Below are 9,088 nucleotides of genomic sequence, written 5' to 3'. Positions count from 1 at the left end.
ATGCTGTCTGTAAGGACACAACAAACATGCAGAGGAGTCTAAAAGCTCTGTGAAAAACCACCACATGATGGGCCTGTTCCTCATCACACCCGTCACATATCCACTAAAGAGAGTCTCACGCTTCTGCACGTGCGCTCTTCCTGTCAGCGAGAGACGTTTGTGAAGTTGAGCGTTCTCCAGTAATGACAGGTGTGCTGTGGACAGGGCCATAAGGGAGGTGGGGGGAGGAAGGGAGGGAAGGATGGAGGGAGGGAGGGGAGGAGTAGCTCTGTCTAAAGACAAAGTGCTTTCAGGCAAGTCCCTCCACTCGGCGGCCATATTGCAATGCACTTTGGGCACTTATTGGGCTTCTTTTTCAGGCAGAACTGCGCCTGCGCAAGTTTACCACACCAACCTCGCTCCAGCAGCGAGACCACAACACATGATTGGCACGATGTATTCACATGTCGACTTCTGGCTGCGACTGCAACTATTGGCGTTACGAACGAATGCCATGCCTTTCTATGGAGATGCTGTGTCTCCTCATTAGAAAGTTTTTGCTAAAGATTTTGGAGGTGAAAACAGTTAGACAGTTAACCTAGAGAGGTTCATTTCAGTTTGTACAATCGCCTCTCTGTCTCTCACACTTACAGGAGTGAATGTCCTCTCTTCCTTTTATCTTTGACATTTTGAGATTTGTTTGTTGAGCGCTGGCCATTCCCTATGTCTCTTGAATTCAAATCTGCTCCCATAAAGAGTGGCTGTGTCATTGTCTTCAGTGTCAACAAGAGGTTCCTTTTTAATGACCACCATAGAAAGAATGACCCTCCGAGGTACTGAGGATCTTTCATGCCCTCTGATAGCCACCATACGGAGCCCCTAAGGGGACATGAGAGTTGTGAGCACATGAAAGTTTCGCGTCAGCACATGAAACTAAACTTTAGATTTTTTTTTTGCTCATGTCCCCTTAGGGGCTCCGTACCACCAACCTATTTTTGGCAACGTAAACAAATTATTTACTGGTGCTTATTGGTTTGAACGAGCTACCCGAGGTAGCCAGGAAAGCACACAAATCTGCTCATTAGATTTGCTCTGGGAGATTTGAGAATTGGTCAGGTGTTGACCAGGCTGTACCTAATGTGTCTGAGAGACTATCTAGTGATGTGACCAAGGTGGGCAGGTAAGTTGGGGCGAAGGATTTGAGGTGGACGTCTCGCAGCCATTCATTTTTCTGAGGTTGGCTCTTTGGTTGGGTTAGCCATTCATCTTGCATGCGGACCACATATCACACAACAGACAGAATAACAATCTGAAACAAAGTTGCTGAGTCATTATTAGTGAATTGATATTTTCTTAACCTTGCTGAGTCATTATTAATTAATTGATATTTTCTTAACATCGCTGAGTCATTATTAATGAGTTGATATTTTCTTAACCTTGCTGAGTCATTATTAGTGAATTGTTTGTCTGCTTGCCTGCCGGTTTGTCTGTGCAGTTGTTTTATACACAAGATACAATATTATCTTACAATATTACTAAAACTGAACAGTATTTTCTTCTTTGCAGTGTTCTGACCCTGAAGTGATGTGGATAGGAACATTTATTTAAATCGCTGTCCTCTCAAGGCTATTGAAATTTAAACAAAGGTCTTGAGCTCAGAAATACGCAGTGCATCCTCTCCCAGTCCACATGCTTGAGAACACAGAGTAACGGTTCTCTCATGGACAGGTACGTGACCTTCCAAACGAGCAAACACCTGACCAACGAGCGGGGAATTACATTACTGTGCACTGCCGCAGCAGGTGAGGCAGAGGAGAATTAAAAGTGAAGTCTAATTTCCCATCACGGTTTGCACACACACACACACACACACACACACACACACACACACACACACAAACATCACTAACCTTGCCCCAGGTGAAAGCCATTCATAACTTAGAATTAGACTGATATTAAAAAGAAAACCGATCTTTGAAACGTTATGGTTTCCCCTGAAGAACGAGACCTTTCAAACAGCATGTCATTTGGCCCACAAAGACCATACATTTCAAACATCATTTGGTATAGACATGACCTTTCCAATGTCATGTGGTTTCCCCATAAGTCCCACACCTGTCAAAGATCACCTGGCTTTCAAACAGACATGAGCTCCAATGACAACTGATGGGTACCTCAGTAAGAGGCTTGGACTTGCAATGTGCAATGTTTGTGTGTGTGTGTGTGAGAGAGAGAGACATAGCTGAACTCTCTGCAGCCAACACCACTGGGAACAGAATGATTAAATTCTGATGGACACTACAAAATGCAACTGTGAGCGTGTGTGTGTGTGCGTGTGTTTCCATGTGTGTGTGTTTGTGTGTGTGTACAGTATGTGTCACTGCCTCTGTTTAACATTCATGGAAGGGCTTTAGTTAAACCCTTTGTCAAGGGCTTTTTCATCTGCTTTGACAGTGTATTGGGTGGTTTTGTTGTATGTGGATCTGCACTCTGACCATCTGAATGTGTGTATGGATGTAATGTGGATAGTGAACGTGAATGGAATGGTGTTCTGAGACCCTTCACACAGTGTCACAGTCCTGCCCCCCCCCTCCACGCACACACACACACTCGCTCTTTGTCACACACTCACACACACACACACACACACACACACAAAGCTGTGCCCTTCTGTAGTAAACTGGGAACTATTATCCAAATGAATTTCCACTCCACAGGCTTCCTGGTCAGAACATTTAACACCAGGGTTCTAAATTAACACCCGCCAACCCGCCAAATGCGGGTAAAAATTGATTTTGGCGGGTGTTAAAAACGTACTAGCCAGTCTGGCCGGTGATGCATGAGGCATTACATGCATGATACATAAGGCTCTGTTCTCCGTCATATATCCCACTGGCAGTACTTCCTACATTTCCCAAGCCGTAATGCTACGTGATGACGTTTCATACGCCCATTGGCTGCACGCAGTTTGCAGTTAAACCAGCGCGAGAGACTTTTACTGTCTATGATGGAAACAAACGAAGCATCTACAAGAAAACACAAGGAATTAGAAGAACGAACGGAGCCAGAGCAGGGAGCATAGACTGAAAGAGGAGGGAGTTAGCCAGTAAAGTAAAGTAAAAAGTACATAACACATGTACATAACACAAATACATAACATGTTGTGTTAACCTATTTCCTTTGTGGGGGGCTGATGTCATGTAACGGAGGCCGCAAATCCTGAAGCAGCTAGAATGTTTATTTTATTGTCTATGGAGTTAGTTGAAGATGGAGAGGAACGTGAGGAGCTTGTAGGCGAAAATCTTCAGTTTTAAAAAGTTGCCTGATCAGTGATCACCACCACCACACGCATCACGCACTGTGTGTAGGGCACCGAGAGACAGAGGAAGGACCAACATTTAGCCAATAAATATCATAGTAGCTGTCCGGAAAACTGTTTTTCACTGTTATTAGAGAAAGTATACAATGTCAACATGCACCAACAGCATGTTACATAAAGATGATTTTTCGGGTCCTCATAAAGATTCAACTTGAGTAGGCCCTATGCTACTCCATTTAATTGAAAACGTGTCTGAGCACGCAGGCGAGGGAGAGAAAACAAGTGTCAGGTTCCAGCTGGCTTGTCATTGTTGATGATAATTGATATCTCCTTTTTATTAAGTTAAGATTAAACTAAATGCGGCGGTGGTTGGGACAGACTTGGGGGCAAGAAGAGGAATGAAGCAGGGGGATATTGACAGAGAAATAGATAGATAGATAGGTAGATAGATAGATAGATATCCCAAACATGAAATGAAGTGTTTGCACTTTCTGTGTATATTTTGTGGTATGTATTCATGCCAACAATGTTAATAAAATGATCAAATGCATGCAGTGACACTCATCTCATAAATTCATAATTCTCCTATTTGCACCGGAAAAAAAATTGGCTAGTATAAATTCTGATTGGCTAGTAACTTTAGAAAGTTACCAGCCACATTGGCTGGTGATCAGAAAAGTTAATTTAGAACCCTATTTAACACAGAGGAAACCTTTTTATTCCGAGGACAAATGTACCACTTCTTCTGCGTCATGCATATAAATGATTTGTGTTTCTTTACTAAAGTGCTTTAACTTGGGCTGAGAATTTCAAATAAAAACCAACAAAATAGCCATGGCAGAAAAGAAGAAAAAAAAACAGAAGCAGCTTATTAGAGAGAAAAAACAGAGTTGCATTTGATTGTCCAGAAGGGAGCTTATGGTCAAAAGAGTGTTCAGTGTTGGCCAAGGAGCAAGCTATAGCCTACGTCATCACCATCCTATGGCTCAGTTACCTATAGCCAGACAGGAAAGATGACCCATGGATCGGTGAATGAGTCTGGTTTTAACAAGACAGGAATGATCAATGAATCTCCGACAGGTGTGCCCTTAGCCTGGGTGTTCCCATGCTGCCTTGCGCGCGATTTGATTCACGCTGCTAAGGCAGCCTGGAGACCATGGAGCAAATTTTCGCCTGAGATAGATAACCAATCACAGAACAGGGGGGAAAGCAAGACGATGATGAGCTATGCACAGACGCATTTGATAGACATCCGTGGCACCCAATAAACGGATCCGGGCATTTTTTTCAAATACGAGAAAATGAACGTTTGGTTCCCAGACCACGTCTCATTGAGAAGCCAGGCTAGGTGTGCCCTGTCAACTGTTGCTTGTTTTCGCTCCAGAGCCGGCAGGCTCCAGGCATAAGCGGTTGCCAACATGACAGAAGGGCGCTAAGGCAGAGTAAAAAATAATAAATAAATAATAAACATGTACAACTGCGCCCACTCGCGACCAATAGATTATCGCCCTTCTTTATTCACGGAGTGCAGGGCCCAGTTTCCCGATAACGACGGAGACACGCTCTTACGAGGGTTTTCTACGATTCATCTTACGATCGTTCGTTTGGTTTTTCCGACTGTTTCTCGAACATGCTCGTAGCGTGAACGCCCGTGCACTGCTCTTAAGATGCTCTTAAGGGGAGCTGTCCACGTTAATAGTTCTGAAATATCCTCTGATTTGACGGTGATGTCAGGTGACTGCACGTCACAGCTATAGGCCTACCATTTAAACTTCGGATCTACACATTAATTCACATCAATACGAAAATAGAAACACTTTGACATCTGCATGTAAGCATTCCAAGTAGGTTATATACCACACAGAGACATAAATAATTGCAATTTTTTTAAGATTAGATTGTTGCACCATGCAATAATTTTTCGCGGTGTCAAGAACACGTTTGAAGATAAGAAAGAAGTCGAGTAAGAAAGAGAGGAAATGTGTAGGCTTAGATTTTGATGCAGTAAGCTACAGACTAAAGCACATGTTGCTTTCTCTGCTTTTTACCTCATAGGCCTAATAAAATATAGCCTTCGCTTAGCAAAGATAATGTCAAACTATTCTGGCAACGTCTCGTTTAATAACTTGATTGCATTTTTGTACGCTTTTCATCACATTATTATGACCATTAAATGTAGGCTATTTTGCACGCTAAAATCTGATTCATCACAGGTAAACACAATAAAGAATGGGAACGTATACGTTGGATTATGTATTCTAAGTTGTAATTCCTCTGTATGTCCTGTTGGTGACCTCAGTGAGAAGTACTGTTAAGACGCTCTTAGCCGGTAACGAGTAGGCTACTCTGGAGCACTCGTAGATCTACGAGTGTTTTCACGACGCTCTTAAGCTACGATGGTTTCGGGAAACAGTCGGCAAATCTTAAGACGTTCGTAAGAGGGACTTTAAGATGCTTTCGGGGAACTGGGCCCTGATCAGTGGTTCTCAAACTTTTTCTTTCATTCCCCACTTTGATCAAGGGGGCATTCTCGAGCCCCACCTGTCCCTCATCTCTCTAAGAAAGTGGTAGGTCAAGCTTAAAATTGTCAAATTTATTGAAATAATGACAAGTTCTAAATATATCCTCTTCAACAGAGTTAAAATCAGCTGGTGCTGCAGATATAATAATAAATAAATACATAATAACACACATATTTCTGTTTTCCAGCAACATATTAGGAAGCATAGGCCATTTTACAGCATTGTACAATATATTCAATGAAAACATGCTGCATTAAATGGATTCATAATCCAATCATACTAAGCACTGCTGGTTGGGAAATAAACTTTGCAGGGATGTGATGTAGGCCTATGTTTAATACATGGGATCACAAGAGTGGCTCCCGAATCAGACGTTTCAGCGATTTCGCTCAGAAATCTCAAAGGCATAATACTGTCGCGATCGAGGCGCCTGTCCCATACCTCAAGTTTTTTTGGTGAATGCAGTAATCTTATTTGCTAGGTGAGGTAGGTGCTTGTCTTTGCCTTGTAACTGGACATTTAACTCAAATGTACCTATCGCAAAGATATATCAAATATATCGCTAAGATAGGCCAGCTTCGTCAAGAAATGTTAATTAGTGAACGTGCTTGCAGATTCAAACATGCGCTCTTCCTCCAAGAAGAGGCGACTCGGAGCTCAAACACGCGCGACAGCACTTTACCTCGGGAAAGCCACCTTGCCTTAGCCATTAAAATGTAGGGTCTGGGCACTCACCGTTCGCAGTGCTCAGTCCGAGGGGCGGGATAATCAGTTGTCTTTCAAATTCCCTCTGCACGCAATAGGACGCAATAGGATATTTGTTTTCAAGTAGCAGGGAATTCAAGCCAAACCGTTGCAACTCTGCCATCAATCATTATGTTAAGCCCACCAAACGACTCTATACACGATTTCAATGCCCTGATTAAGTTTCGATTTCTGGAGCTCACAAGCCAACGGAGAGTTGCTAGAATGGGAACGTAAATTGGATTATGTATTCTAAATTGTAATTCCTCTGTATGTCCTGTTGGTGACCTCAGTGAGAAGTAATGTGAAGACGCTCTTAGCCGGTAACGAGAACTCTGGAGCACTCGTAGATCTACAAGTGTTTTCACGACGCTCTTAAGCTACGATGGTTTCGGGAAACAGTCGGCAAATCTTAAGACGTTCGTAAGAGGGACTTTACGACGCTCTTAGGCTTAAGATGCTTTCGGGGAAGTGGGCCCAAGAGATCTACGAGTGCTCCAGAGTACTCGTTACCGGCTAAGAGCGTCTTAACAGTACTTCTCACTGAGGTCACCGAAAAGGACATACAGAGGAATTACAACTTAGAATACATAATCCAATTTACGTTCCCATTCTTTATTGTGTTTACCTGTGATGAATCAGATTTTAGCGTGCAAAATAGCCTACACTTAATGGTCATAATAATGTGATGAAAAGCGGACAAAAATGCAATCAAGTTATGAAACGAGACGTTGCCAGAATAGTTTGACATTATCTTTGCTAAGTGAATATTTTATTAGGCCTATGAGGTAAAAAGCAGAGAAAGCAACATGTGGTTTAGTGTGTAACCTACTGCATCAAAATCTAAGCCTACACATTTCCTCTCTTTCTTACTCGACTTCTTTCTTATCTTCAAACGTGTTCTTAAGTGGCACCGCGAAAAATTATTGCATGGTGCAACAATCTAATCTTAAAATAATTACAATTATGTATGTCTCTGTGTGGTATATAACCTACTTGGGATGCTTACATGCAGATGTCAAAGTGTTTCTATTTTCGTATTGATGTGAATTAATGTGTAGATCCGAAGTTTAAATGGTAGGCCTATAGCTGTGACGTGCAGTCACCTGACATCACCGTCAAATCAGAGGATATTTCAGAACTATTAACGTGGACAGCTCCCCTTAAGAGCATCTTAAGAGCAGTGCATGCGCGTTCACGCTACGAGCATGTTCGGGAAACAGTCGGAAAAACCAAACGAACGATCGTAAGATGAATCGTAGAAAACCCTCTTAAGAGTGTGTCTCCGTCGTTATCGGGGAAGTGGGCCCTGGACTACCACGTTTTAGGAAGTGCTAAAGAGAGTGCTAGTAGGCCTATAGCCTAGTTAACAAACCAAATGTATTATCTGCTGCAAGACGGGTCTGGACGTTATATGATTTACATCAAGTAACAAACATGCTGTGCGACAACGTTAACCTACAATAAGTTCAGGTGGCTTCTGTTAAATCAATAAAGTTAGCGCTTACTCCAGTTACAGTAACAGATGAGTTTTACAGCCAAGACATCCCTAATGTAGAAGCTTATGCTACCCTGGAAATCCAGAGTTCTTGCGAGAGCACAATAGAATTGTCTCTGCGAGACACTCTGGCAAAGAGCAATGATGCACGTTACTTTTACCCCAACATTCCGGGGAACCAGCTAAACTGATGAAGACAGCGCTGCAACGTTGGAGGACAGTATTGGTCGTAGTGTTATCCGATTGCGTCGAAGTCCGAAATCATTCAGAGTAAACATGGTCTAGTTATCCAATTGCGTGCAGTGAGATTTTTAAATGCATGCTTGTTGCCGCCCCTCGAGTTGGGCCATTACATTGTTCTTTGCCAGACCCTTAATCTTTTTAGATTATCAGGGTCTGGATTTTCCAGGCTAAATGTATGCTAAGTCTGCAACTTTCTTTCAAGCGCCTTATTATGCTACTGCAATAAACACAGACATGTAGGACTACACACATGCGTTCATCTTTGCGTTCAGCCGACCACACGGAATAGTTTTGATAACTGCATTTTTGTTTTAAAATAAATCAAACGGCATGCAGGATAAGCGGTTTGCATACCATTTGATTTGTTAAAGAATACAGAGTTATCAAAACTATTGTGTGTGTGCTATTCCAGACTTGGACAGGTTTAAGCTAGGACAGTGTTTATTTACAGGAGTGGATTTCCTGAAGGCTTCATCAGTTTCTGCTGACAGGCAGCATGGCTTCAGCCCCTCCAGTAGCCTAGAGACTCCAGTGCTCGGCAAGATGGACGTCTCTAATCAAGAGGAACAGCAGTAACCTAACCCTCGCATCGACCCATTCAACACATCAATTCTTGGGGAGCAGCATGGAGACTATACCTCAATCAATCACCTGCTTAAGATATGGTCAGGGATGTAGGAGGGCCACAGAGGAAGGGAACAGTCGGTGTCAGTAAAGCCGCCGGTGACATAAAAATAAAGAGTGATGTGATTATTTAAAAAAAAAAGGCTAGCCTAATTATAA

The sequence above is a fragment of the Alosa sapidissima genome, chromosome 13, assembly GCF_018492685.1.
Source record: "Alosa sapidissima isolate fAloSap1 chromosome 13, fAloSap1.pri, whole genome shotgun sequence".
Classification (NCBI taxonomy): domain Eukaryota; kingdom Metazoa; phylum Chordata; class Actinopteri; order Clupeiformes; family Clupeidae; genus Alosa; species Alosa sapidissima.
This window is presented reverse-complemented; position numbering follows the sequence as displayed.